The sequence below is a fragment of the Chrysemys picta genome, chromosome 2 (assembly GCF_011386835.1).
Source record: "Chrysemys picta bellii isolate R12L10 chromosome 2, ASM1138683v2, whole genome shotgun sequence".
Taxonomy (NCBI): Eukaryota; Metazoa; Chordata; order Testudines; family Emydidae; genus Chrysemys; species Chrysemys picta.
Genome location: NC_088792.1, coordinates 286,605,904 through 286,617,654, shown reverse-complemented (window position 1 = coordinate 286,617,654; position 11,751 = coordinate 286,605,904). Strand labels below are relative to the sequence as shown.

Below are 11,751 nucleotides of genomic sequence, written 5' to 3'. Positions count from 1 at the left end.
GCTTTAGCTGGAGTTCAGATGTTACTGCATATACAAGCTCTTGGTTTTGCTCAGCTTGGAATCATCTTTGTTTAAAGGAGCCCTGTGAAATGGAGTGAGGCCGTGTACAGCATAAACAAGGAAGTAGCTTGGTTCAGTTTTAAAAAGGATCTTGTTGGGCCTAGACTAATAGGAAGGCTTAGTCCAGCTCTGGGCTGTTTGGGTCTCATTTGCTTCACAAGCTCAAGGAGAGAGGTTTTGGCTACAGAGGCATTCCCATAAGCATTCCCACTTGCAGACATACTCTTTAAAGAAAGATTCCCTGGAGGCTTTTTCCCCTTAGCAGACCACTGTAGTCTATTAATTTCTGGATGAATATATTGATTATTGATAGATTGGTTTTTATATTAGATCACAGTCACCTGGGTTAAAAATTCAGCTTCCGACACAACTTGTTATGGACCGGGATGTAGGCGGCCTTGCCGAATAGTTAGAGCAGCAGTCAGGTCTAGTGGGTGGAGCAGCATCCCAGCTGCGGAACAAAGCCGAGGGTCAGCACCAGAGTCAACTGCCAGTTACCGGAGCCAGGGGTCAAGCCAGAGTCAGAACCAGGAATTGAAGCTGTGGGTCAGAGCCGAGATCAGATACCAAATGCCAAAGACAAGGGTCAAACCAGAGTCAGAAGTTGGAGGCCGGGGCCGGAGTCAGGACTGGTCACTGAGGATTGGAAGTGAGGTGCAAGGGCAGGAGGATAGACAAAGATGAGGCATAAAGCAGGAGGATGGTGGGAACAGGAGCGAAGGCAGGGGTGAGGCAGGAGGCAAGCAGGAATCATGAACAGAGTTGGGTGCAGAATACAGGCACACACAGGGTCCAATGCAGCCACAGCAGAAAACCACCTTGTTGCTCAGACAAAATTCCGGTTCCTCTTTCTTGTTTAAATAGCATAGTTGGACCAATCGGCGGAGCCGGGTGATCTTCCAATCAGAGTTCATGTGGGTGGTGCCTTGGCTGGGGTAATAGCCCTAGTAGTGTCTCAGCCCATCAAGTTTCGGTAGACATTGGGTGGAGGCCAGGATGCAGCAGCTGTCTAGGGACTCCCAAGCCTGGGTTCAAGATCCGGAACATCACACAACTACAGTAGCAGGATTAATTGCATGAGCATCACCAGCTTCAGAGACTCCAGAAGCACATGAGGGACCATGACCACAACTGATGTACTTACAAGTTCTTGAGTGTCCTTTTATTAACAATGTTACTAAACAGATAAACTATATCACAAATACTATAACACAGCAGGAAAGAAAGGGGTAACACACCATGTGTAGTCCTAATCCTGGCATCACTTACACTTACGGGTAGTGATCAACGGCTCAATGTCTAGTTGGCAGCCGGTATCAAACGGAGTGCCCCAGGGGTCAGTCCTGGGGCCAGTTTTGTTCAACATCTTTATCAATGATCTGGATGATGGGATGAATTTCACCCTCAGCAAATTTGTGGATGACACTAAGCTGAGGGGAGAGGTAGATACGCTGGAGGCTGGGGACAGGGTCCAGAGTGATCTGGACAAATTGGAGGATTGGGCCAAAAGAAACCTGATGAGGTTCAACAAGGACAAGTGCAGAGTCCTGCATTTAGGACAGAAGAATCCCATGCACTGCTACAGGCTGGGGACCAACTGGCTAAGCAGCAGTCTTGCAGAAAAGGACCTGGGGATTATAGTGGATGAGAAGCTGGATATGAGTCAGCAGTGTGCCCTCGTTGCCAAGAAGGCCAACGGCATATTGGGCTGTATTAGTAGGAGCATTGCCAGCAGATCAAGGGAAGTGATTATTCCCCTCTATTCGGCACTGGTGAGGCCATATCTGGAGTAATGTGTCCAGTTTTGGGGCCCCCACTACAGAAGGGATGTGGACAAATTGGAGAGAGTCCAGCAGAGGGCAATGAAAATTATTAGGGGGCTGGGACACATGTCTTACGAGGAGAAGCTGAGGGAAATGGGGTTATTTAGTCTACAGAAGAGAAGAGCGAGGGGGGATTTGATAGCAGCCTTCAACTACCTGAAGGGGGGTTCCAAAGAGGATGGAGCGAGGCTGTTCTCAGTGCTGGCAGATGACAGAACAAGGAGCAATGGTCTCAAGTTGCAGTGGGGGAGGTCTAGGTTGTATATTAGGAAACACTATTTCACTAGGAGGGTGGTGAAGCACTGGAATGGGTTACCTAGGGAGGTGGTGGAATCTCCATTCTTAGAGGTTTTTAAGGCCCGGCTTGACAAAGCCCTGGCTGGGATGATTTAGTTGGTGTTGGTCCTGCTCTGAGCAGGGGCTTGGACTAGATGACTTCCTGAGGTCTCTTCCAACCCTAATATTCTATGATTCTATGACCCTGAGGTGTCAATCATTGTCATCATCACCACCAGTGGCTGTCATCCTGGCTTCTCTTTCCCACAAGATGCATAGACTAGGACTCAACTTTTATAGTATATTACTCTGACATCCCCGTACTTTATGCTTATGCATAATGGTTTCAGCCCCTTTTCCTTATCTGTACATCCAAACCCCACTAATCTCAGGGTGTCATGTTTTACATAGGCTAACTCCTTTGTTCCTCTTACATTCATTAGCACTTATGTCAGTCAGTTACTATGCGACAGACAAGGTGGACAGTACAAGCTTTCAAGCTACACGCAGCTCTTCCTTCTGTGTGGAGAAGAAAGCAGAGTGTCTGAGCTAAACACAGGTTGGGACAGATTGTTAAGCAGAAGGGGTAACGTGCGCGGTGGTCACTTGAAATGAAGTGGGCCATTTGGGGTTAGGCTTTTATGCACAAAGAGTTTGAAGTGAGCCATTAAGGGCAGCAGGCAATGTGGCGTGTTACAAATTGGTGCAATGAGCCATAAAATCAGTGTCCCTATGAAGTCCATGTTTTTTGTTGTCTAGCAGAGTTATGACTTTATGTTCCCACTATTTCCCGAAGTCCCTCTTTGGATACCTGCCATCTCAGTACTGACTTAGACCAACCTCGCTTAGCTGATGAGAACTGAAGAGCTCTCAAAGGCGTTGTCTTTTAGATCCCTTTCTCCTTTAAAAACTTCTAAAAATAATCATTGTCCCTGTGAATTACAGGAAGGTCACTAAAATGGTTTTGAAGTAGTTCTCCCATTTCCTCCTAGTGTTTCCCTCCCAAACTCATTTGTATAGGTCTGTGTACAATGCTGTTCCCAGAAGAGTGATGGCACTAAACCCAGGCAAGAATGAGGCCAAGCAGCAGGAATTATAATAGAAAAGTGATGCTCATTTGATAAATGAAAGTGGCTCTTCCTTTAGGATTACGCTGCTGCTTCTTTTCCTGTAACTGACATTTTTCTCTCCATTTTCTATATAACCCAAGAGACATCTCCCTCCCTCAGGCAGGTACTCCTGAGTCTTGCTGTTATCAGCAAAAATACAATTCTAAAGTTCATTTGCCCTTGGGAGTAATATTTTTTTAAAGTAAGAATAGCAAAAGTTTTCAGAACAGATGCAACTTTTTTTTAGTAGTAAATAAATGTCAGGCTCTTCAGGGCTCCTTTCTCCGTCTGGGGACCAAGTATATTATTGAGTTACTGCGATGCTAATAAATAACAGTAACATGAGCATCCCCAGCCGAGATCAGGGCCCCATTGTGGTACACGGCAAAGACAGTCCCAGTGTATAGACAGAGACAAAGGAGGAACGTGAGAACTGAAACGTGAGTGACTTGCCAAATGACACGAAGCAAGTTAGTGGTAGAATTGGAACTAGAATTCTAGTCTCCTGATTCCCACTCTAGTGCCCTATTCACTGGAACGTGCTGCCTCCCAAGAGCTTGCTGCATGGCCTGATAGCACTGGCAGGGTTAGACACCTCTAACTAGTATTAATTTGTTCCTACAGGGAGGAAGGCTGTTTGAGATCCAGCACTAGGAGACCTCAGAGCTGGGTTCTATTCCAGGATCTACCACTGACTTGCTGCATGACCATAAGCAAGTCACTTCACCTGTGTATGTCTCCGTCCATACCCTACCTGAGGAGGTTGTGAAGGCTAGGACTATAACAGCGTTTAAAAGAGAACTGGATAAATTCATGGTGGTTAAGTCCATTAATGGCTATTAGCCAGGATGGGTAAGGAATGATGTCCCTAGCCTCTGTTTGTCAGAGGATGGAGATGGATGGCAGGAGAGAGATCACTTGATCATTGCCTGTTAGGTCCACTCCCTCTGGGGCACCTGGCATTGGCCACTGTCGGTAGACAGGATACTGGGCTAGATGGACCTTTGGTCTGACCCAGTACGGCTGTTCTTATGTACCCGAACACTTCTTGCCTTGCCTACTTCAACTTCCTCCTTTTCGCTGCCCTCCCCAGTTCTCACATCATATCCCTATATCTCAAATCATATCTCACATCATTTCCCCATATCTAGCATGTTGCTATCTTCCTTTCCTGTTGGTTGGCCCAGCCATATCTCACCTCCTCCTGAAGCTTTGAATTGGCTTCTGTCTCTTTCCTTATCATACCCTGATGCCTCATCCTCACTTTCATGATCTTGCACAACTCCACCCCAGCCCAGCCTACATCTTGTCTCATCTCTCACAGTACCACTCCCACATTACACTCAATGTTCTGCCAACATGTTGCAGTTCGGCCCTCCCTTCATTTCCTCCCCCAGACAGCTCTCTGCCAACACTGACACTGGTTGTTTTCCTTGGAAGCGCCTTCCTCGTCCCATGTACCATGCAGCCTCACTCTCCGCCTTCAAATCCATCCTCGCCACCTTCCTTATCTTACTAGTGTTTTATATTGAGCCAGCCATTGTAGTTCTGAGCACTCTGAGTATTTAAAATATGTTCTTATCCTACTTCTTCTTAGCATATGCGCAACGTGCCTCAGGTGGCACGTGACCAGGATTCATCTCCAAATTTTATCTTCTGGTTGGATCATTACTAGCAACAGCTATTATAAATACCTTCTTCCATCTCTAGCTGGCCAGGAAACTGCATCCCATCCAGATAAGTGCAGGTTTGGCCGCAGTGACTCATGTATTCTTATCTTCCAGGCTGGATTACTGCAACACACTGTACCTGGGAATGAAAACACAGGCCTTGAAAAACCTCTGTCTCATTCTGCATGCTGCAGTTCATTTCCTAGTCAATACAGGTCAACATGAGCTCCATTAGCCCCGCATTGCTCCAGTAGCTACCCTGGCCCCTACTGGATTGCAGAGCAAATTCAAAACACTCAGTAGATTGGGCCCACATTGTGCAGGGAACTGCCTTTCTCTCCATGACCAGGACCGTTCCCCATAGCTGCGTTCTTCACAGACTGTGGATCTATGAATGACAATTGAGACTGGTCAGAGTGGGAGGCCGAGCCTGCTTAGTGTCCATAGATCTTCCTTTTACAGGAAATGAGAATGACCACAGATTCCACGACTCCCTTCAATCCCAATGCAAAACACTTCTCTTAAGCAAGGCTTTCCCATGACATAAAGAAAACCTTTCTACCATTCCAACTGCTAAAAGAAGTGCCACAACTAAAGACTTAGAGACCTGCTGGATTTTGCAAATATATATGGTGCACAGACACTATAGTGATGCACCTGGTATAAATACCTAGATAAATCTGGTCATTAATTGGTATTTGCTATGTAGTGAAACAATTATGCTCTTATTGCTGTTAATAGTAGGGCTCTAGGTTGGTGCAAAACAACTGTGAGGGTGATGCTTATTATAGGTAATATTGAAAGGTAAAAGGTTCCTAGAAGATCCCTGTGCATTCTCCTTTGGAAGCCAAGTTCGGTGAGCAGCCAGCAGGAAATGCTAGCTACTCCCACTCACGCTATCATCAGTTCTCTGCAATCTGCTGGTTCAGCGCTTAACTTAGTTGAACATTTTAGCTCTTCTCAGCAAGTTTCCCGTAAGCCACCAAGAGACTCCCGACTAAACCAAAGCTGATAAAGCTATGATTTCAAATGTGTGAGTAATTTAATTGGGTCCTATTGCATGCTTGTCACAAGATACATAGTTCTAGTGACGTTTAAACCCATTAGAGGGATTAGCACAAGGTTTGTTCTAGGCAGAATGAGACAATTTAATTTCTCTTAAGCGTGCCATCCTCCCTGGGGCATGTTCTCACGTACAGACGCCCTGCCAACCCAGCATCAAAAGCTTGTATTTGCTTTTTACTGTTTCTTTAATTAAATTAGACTCACAAACAAGTGTCATGCAACTGCAGTGTAATTATCAAAGAACAAGTGTCAGGAATACTTTGTGGTTTTCCAAATGTGTCTTTTTAACACACATCTAGCAAGACTGCTGAATGTTTGGCAATTGGCATTAACCCAGCAAAGGGAAAAAGGAGTTTATTTTAATGGTGCAGCATCCCTTGGGTCTGTACTTTGCCCCCAACAATAGGAGACATCTGTTAGGTATACGCTGTCTATCTTAGATTCATTACTTAGTTCACTCACTGCTAGGCACTCCCTCATGACCACGTGTGGCATCACACCTCTCTTGCTGGGCTAATGCCCCTGGCACTGTGGAGGTTTCTCTGCCTGGTTATTGGGTCCACCAGCTGGTTCACTGTCTTTAGCCCACCCGTTTTGGGGTCCCAGTTGTCCTAACCAAGAAATTGTCCCTTTCAACTTCAAAAAGGGGAACTACCCAAAAATTTGTAGTCTAGTTAAACAGAAATTAAAAGGAACAATCATAAGAGTGAAATAGCTGCACACTTCATGGAAACTTTTTAAAAATACCAGAATAGAGGCTCAAACTAAACATATACTCCAAATAATGAAAACCAGTGAGAAGACCAAAAAAATGGCACCATGGCTAAGCAACAGAGTAAAGGAGGTAGTTAGAGACAAAAAGACATCTTTTAAAAATTGGAAGTCAAATCCTGCTGGGGAAAATAGAAAGGAACATAGATTCTGGCAAGTCAAGTGTAAAAGTATAATCAGGCAGGCAAAAAATCTGAAAAGTAACTAGCAAAAGACAAACATTCTACCAGCAATTTTTTTTTAATTACATCAGAAGCAGGAAGCCTACCAATCAATCAGTGGGGTCACTGGGCAATTGAGGGGCTGAAAGAGCATTCAAGGAAAACTAGGCCTTTATGGGAAAGCTAAATGAATTCTTTGCATCGCTCTTCACTGCAGAGGATGAGAGGGAGATTCCCACACCTGAGCCATTCTTTTTAGGTGACAAATTGGAGGAACTGTTCCAGATTGAAGTGTCATTAGAGGAGGTTTTGAAACAACAGATAAATTAAACCGTAATAAGTCACCAGGACCAGATGGTATTCATAAGAACATAAGAATGGCCATACTGGGTCAGACCAAAGTTCCATCTAGCCCAGTGTTCTGTCTTCCGACAGTGGCCAATGCCAGGTGCCTCAGAAGGAATGAGCAGAACAGGTAATCATTGAGTGATCCATCCTCTATTGCCATTCCCAGCTTCTGGCAAACAGAGGCTAGAGACACCATCCTGTACGGGGAGACTTTGGCAAACCAATAAAGTGCCTAAAACCACTATGGCTTATTGTTAAAAAGCAACCTAGTCAGCAAGCTGTAAATTGGCCAATCAGCAAACTCAGCTTGACCAAGGCAGGAGGGGGTTTTGGGGTGCCACGGAAGGGGCAGCTTGACCCTGCGTCCTTCCTAGTAAGAATTATGTTGAAGTTGCTGATTCCTGCTCTTTTAAAATGCATGTATGTCTATTGGGGTCTCAGAGCTGCAGACTCTGGAAAAACCCACACCTGGTTAATCAATAATCAGAAGGAGCCTCTTGCTTGAAACTGCTTACTTGACAAGTTTTCTTTAAGGGACATGTCATTGTATTACTAATGTATAAATAAGGGGGGGAAGAGCTTGAGATAGGTGGGACTTGTTTGGGGACTGGTCTCTCCCTCTGGATACATCTCGTGTTCCCCAGTGGCAGACGGGCTGCCGCTGTGTCACTCGAGAGCCACACTCAGCTGTGGTAATGATCAAGTGTTGGGGGTGTTTTACTAATCTTGTTGTGGACATGTATAAGTTCTTGAGACTAGTTAAGTTTAGCTTTAAGTGAAAGCACACTTGTGTTGTCCTGTTTGTGCCAGCCATCTATTGGTCGGACGGCCGTGTCTCCCCGATTTATTTCCTGACACCTCCTCGCACAGAGTAAAGTTACCAAGAGCTTTGGGTTGAAAGACTCTCGGGTAAAAATCCCTGCCCATCCTGGCTAATAGCCATGGATGGACCTATCCTCCATGAATTTATCTAGTTCTTTTTTTAACCCTGTTATATTCTTGGCCTTCACAACATCCTCTAGCAAACAGTTCCACAGGTTGACTGTGCATTGTGTGAAGAAATACTTCCTTTTGTTTGTTTTAATCCTGCTGCCTATTAATTTCATTTGGTAACCCCTAGGTCAGTCATCCAGGAGTTGTGAAGGATGAAATTGCAGAACTACTAACTGTGATATGTAAACTCTCACTTAAATCAGCTTCCATATCAAATGACTGGAGGATGGCTAATGTGATGCCAATTTTTTAAAAAGGCTCCAGAGATGATCCTGGCAATTACAGGGCGGTAAGCCAGGCAAATTGGTTGAAGTTGGAAGTCCAGGGGCTTCAGGCTGCTGGCCCTGTGCTGTCTGGGGTCCCTAGGGACAGCTCTGTCCGCCATTAGGGATTTTTTTCCGAGAACCCCCAGTAACATTCCACAAACCCCACTTTGGGAAGCACTGATCTAGTCTGACCTCCTGTATGACACAGGCCAGAGAATTTCATCCAATTACTCCTGTACTGAGCTCAGTACCTTGTCAGTGGCATAGCCAGGTTCTAAGTGTAGGGGGAGCAAACATAAAAAAGGCACCCCCCTTGGCTCCTCCTCTGGCCACGCCCCCCGGCTCCTCTCGTTTCCCCCCCAGATTAACCCCAGGGCCCGGCTCAGGAATCCTGTGGGCTTCCCGGGGGTGTGGATACCCCTGTCCCCCACAGTCCCAGGAGAGTCTCTCCTGCCGAGCCCGCTCTGCAGATGTCCCCCGCCGGGCTGTGCCGCCCGGCCCCACCCGCAGAGTCCTGTCCCCCCCGCCCCGAGCTCCAGGCTCCTGCGCCGCGCCAGGGTCCCCCGTCCAGACAGCGCAGCCTGTGCCCCTGCCCTGCGGGCCCGGCCCCGGGGAGCCCCTCGCCCGGACCCCCCAGTGCAAGACACCGGACCCCCGCTGCTCACCTTCCGTCCTGTTCCGCCACCTGTCCCCGGCCAATCCCGGCCCCGTGCGGATCCCGGCTCCGACTCATGAGTTGCTGGCCGAGCCTCGCTCCATAGCGCATTAGCAAGGGGCAGGGAACGCTTGGCCGCCGAGCCCTGAGCTGCCGCAGGACGTGGCTGCAGCGATGTTGGGGCCGTGCTGAGCGTGGGGCACAATGGCCGAGGAGCCGGCCCCCTCGCTCCTCTGGCCGCGCCTGCTGCACCCCCATGGCTCCTCCGGCCGTGCTGCCCCCAGCACCAGCCCAGCAAGCGCCGCTTTTGGGAAATGTGCTGAGGGGAAGCGGCTGCTTCCCCTGCACCCCGCTAGCTACGCTACTGTACCTTGTATTTCACTAAAGCATCTTCCAGAAAGACGTTCAGTCTTGATATGAAACCCACATTTACTGCGCAAAGCTATATCCGAGATGGAGAAGGGACTCCCAACAGAAGGGATTCCCAACCAGTGCAAACCCAGCCAACTCACTAACGCTTTGGGCTCACAGCACAGTGAATAAAGTTACTCAAGTGCTAATAAGAGGCTTTTTCAAAACTGATGGATTATTAACAGCAGACAACATTTTCTTTGGAGAAAATCCACATTCAACAACACACCAACACTGAGCGGTATGTTCACATACCACAGGCTCTTCTACCTCTTCAAGTCAGGTGTTTTTTTTTAACCTAGTTGACAAAGCCTATCCTATACACTGTTCCTACCTTTCAGGGGAGGGCTCTAAAAATCTTCCCACTTGCCCCATTTGTTAAGCTGCAGAATGTCTTTATTTAGTGACATTTTTGAATGCATTACAATTAAAAGGTAAACATTTTCCCACTGTCGCTACCATCAGTGGTAGCAACATAAGGAGCTCTTGTATAGACTGGCTTCCTGTAGTTCAACTGCCATGTTACGCAACCTTGCTCAAAGCAGGTCTACTCTGGACAACTTCACCCATAGCTTCAGCCATCTGAAGTACTGCTCCTTCAGAGGATCCTCCACATTCTGCCCTCCAACTTTCTGTAGAGGAATCCCACAGGGCTCTGTCCTCGGTCCCTCTCTCTTCTCCCTCTACACCTCATCTCTGGGTAGTCTCATTCATAAACAGAAATTAAACTACCATCTTTATGCTGATGATTCCCAGATCTACCGCTCTTCATCAGACCTGCCTTCTTCTGTCCAAACTAAAATGTCAGCCGGTCTCTCTGGCATCTCCTCGTGAATGTCTAGCCATCACCTCATGTTTAACATGGTTAAAAACAAAGCTCTTATTCCCAGCTCACCCCACTACTTCCCTTCTTGATCACTGTGAACACCACTACCATCCTGCCTGTCACTCAGGCCTGTAACCTGGGCATTATCTTCAACCTGAACATCTCTCCAGGTTTTCATATCCAGGCTATGTCTAATACTTGCTGATTCTTCTTTCATAACATCTCTAAGACGAGGCCTTTCCCAGCCATCCACACAGCTAAAACTCTCATCATCTTGTACCTTCATTACTGAAGCATCCTTAAGAACATAAGGACGGCCATACTGGGTCAGACCAAAGGTCCATCCAGCCCAGTATCCTATCTGCCAAGAGTGGCCAATGCCAGGTAATGATCAAGCAATTTCTCTCCTGCTATCCATCTCCACCCTCTGACAAACAGAGGCTAGGAACACCATTCCTTACCCATTCCTTCTTTTTGGCCTTGACAAATGCACCCTTGCCTCACTCATAGCCATTCAGGGCGCAGCTGCAATGATCATTTGCATTAAAAGACAGCTACAAATACATAGATATTATCCTATATTACTTTTCCATGTTAGCAATTGCCACTTGGCCAGTTTTTCTACTGCCTTAGCTTTTTTATTGCAGCGTGCTGGGTTGTTTTCACTTTAAGTGTGCCAATCTTCTAACTGCCAGGAGCAGGTGCATGTCACATGGCTGGAAGCGCTGCTGGCACAGCAGATGGTGGTGATGGTTGTGGGTGCCGGAGAGGAGAAGAGGAGGTGGAGGGATGCCTGGTAGGGCAAGTAGAGCCAGGGTGGTGGGATGCCCAGGATGAGTGGGAGAGGGTCAGGGGGTATGAAGACAGTTGGAAAGGGAAGAGGAGAGTCAGGGCTGTGGGGGTGGACTGCCTGGGAGGAGAAGGAGGGCCAGGGTCATGGGGGTGGGAGGATACCTGGGAAGAGAAAAGGAGAGTCAGCCTGGTGGTGGGGACACCTGGGAGGTGCAGGCTGGTGAGGGCACCTGGGAAGGGAAGAGGAGGGTCAAGGCCGTGGGAGAGTCAGGGTGGTGGTGGGGACACCTGGGAGGTGCAGGCTGGTGAGGGTGCCTGGGAGGACAAGAGGAGGGTCAGGGCTGCGGGGCTGGGTTGCCTGGGAGGGTCAGGGCTGCGGGGCTGGGTTGCCGGGGGGGGGGAAGAGGAGGGTCAGGGCCGCGGGGCTGGGTTGCCGGGGGGGGGGGCGGGGGGAGAGGAGGGTCAGGGCCGCGGGGCTGGGTTGCCGGGGGGGGGGGGGGGGAAGAGGAGGGTCAGGGCCGCGGG

At 48.0% G+C, this 11,751-nt stretch overlaps 1 long non-coding RNA gene across 1 annotated transcript in view; it reads right to left on the bottom strand.

Moving 5' to 3' along the window:
• The window catches only part of LOC135981845 (uncharacterized), a 40,801-nt gene extending 29,413 nt beyond the window's left edge, over positions 1-11,388 (bottom strand). The window contains exons 1-2 of the long non-coding RNA XR_010599043.1: positions 9,208-11,388; positions 4,963-5,077 (exon numbers count right to left, since the gene is read on the bottom strand). This is a non-coding gene — a long non-coding RNA (uncharacterized LOC135981845). The remainder of the gene's footprint in view (positions 1-4,962; positions 5,078-9,207) is intronic.
• Positions 11,389-11,751: the final 363 nt, after the last annotated feature.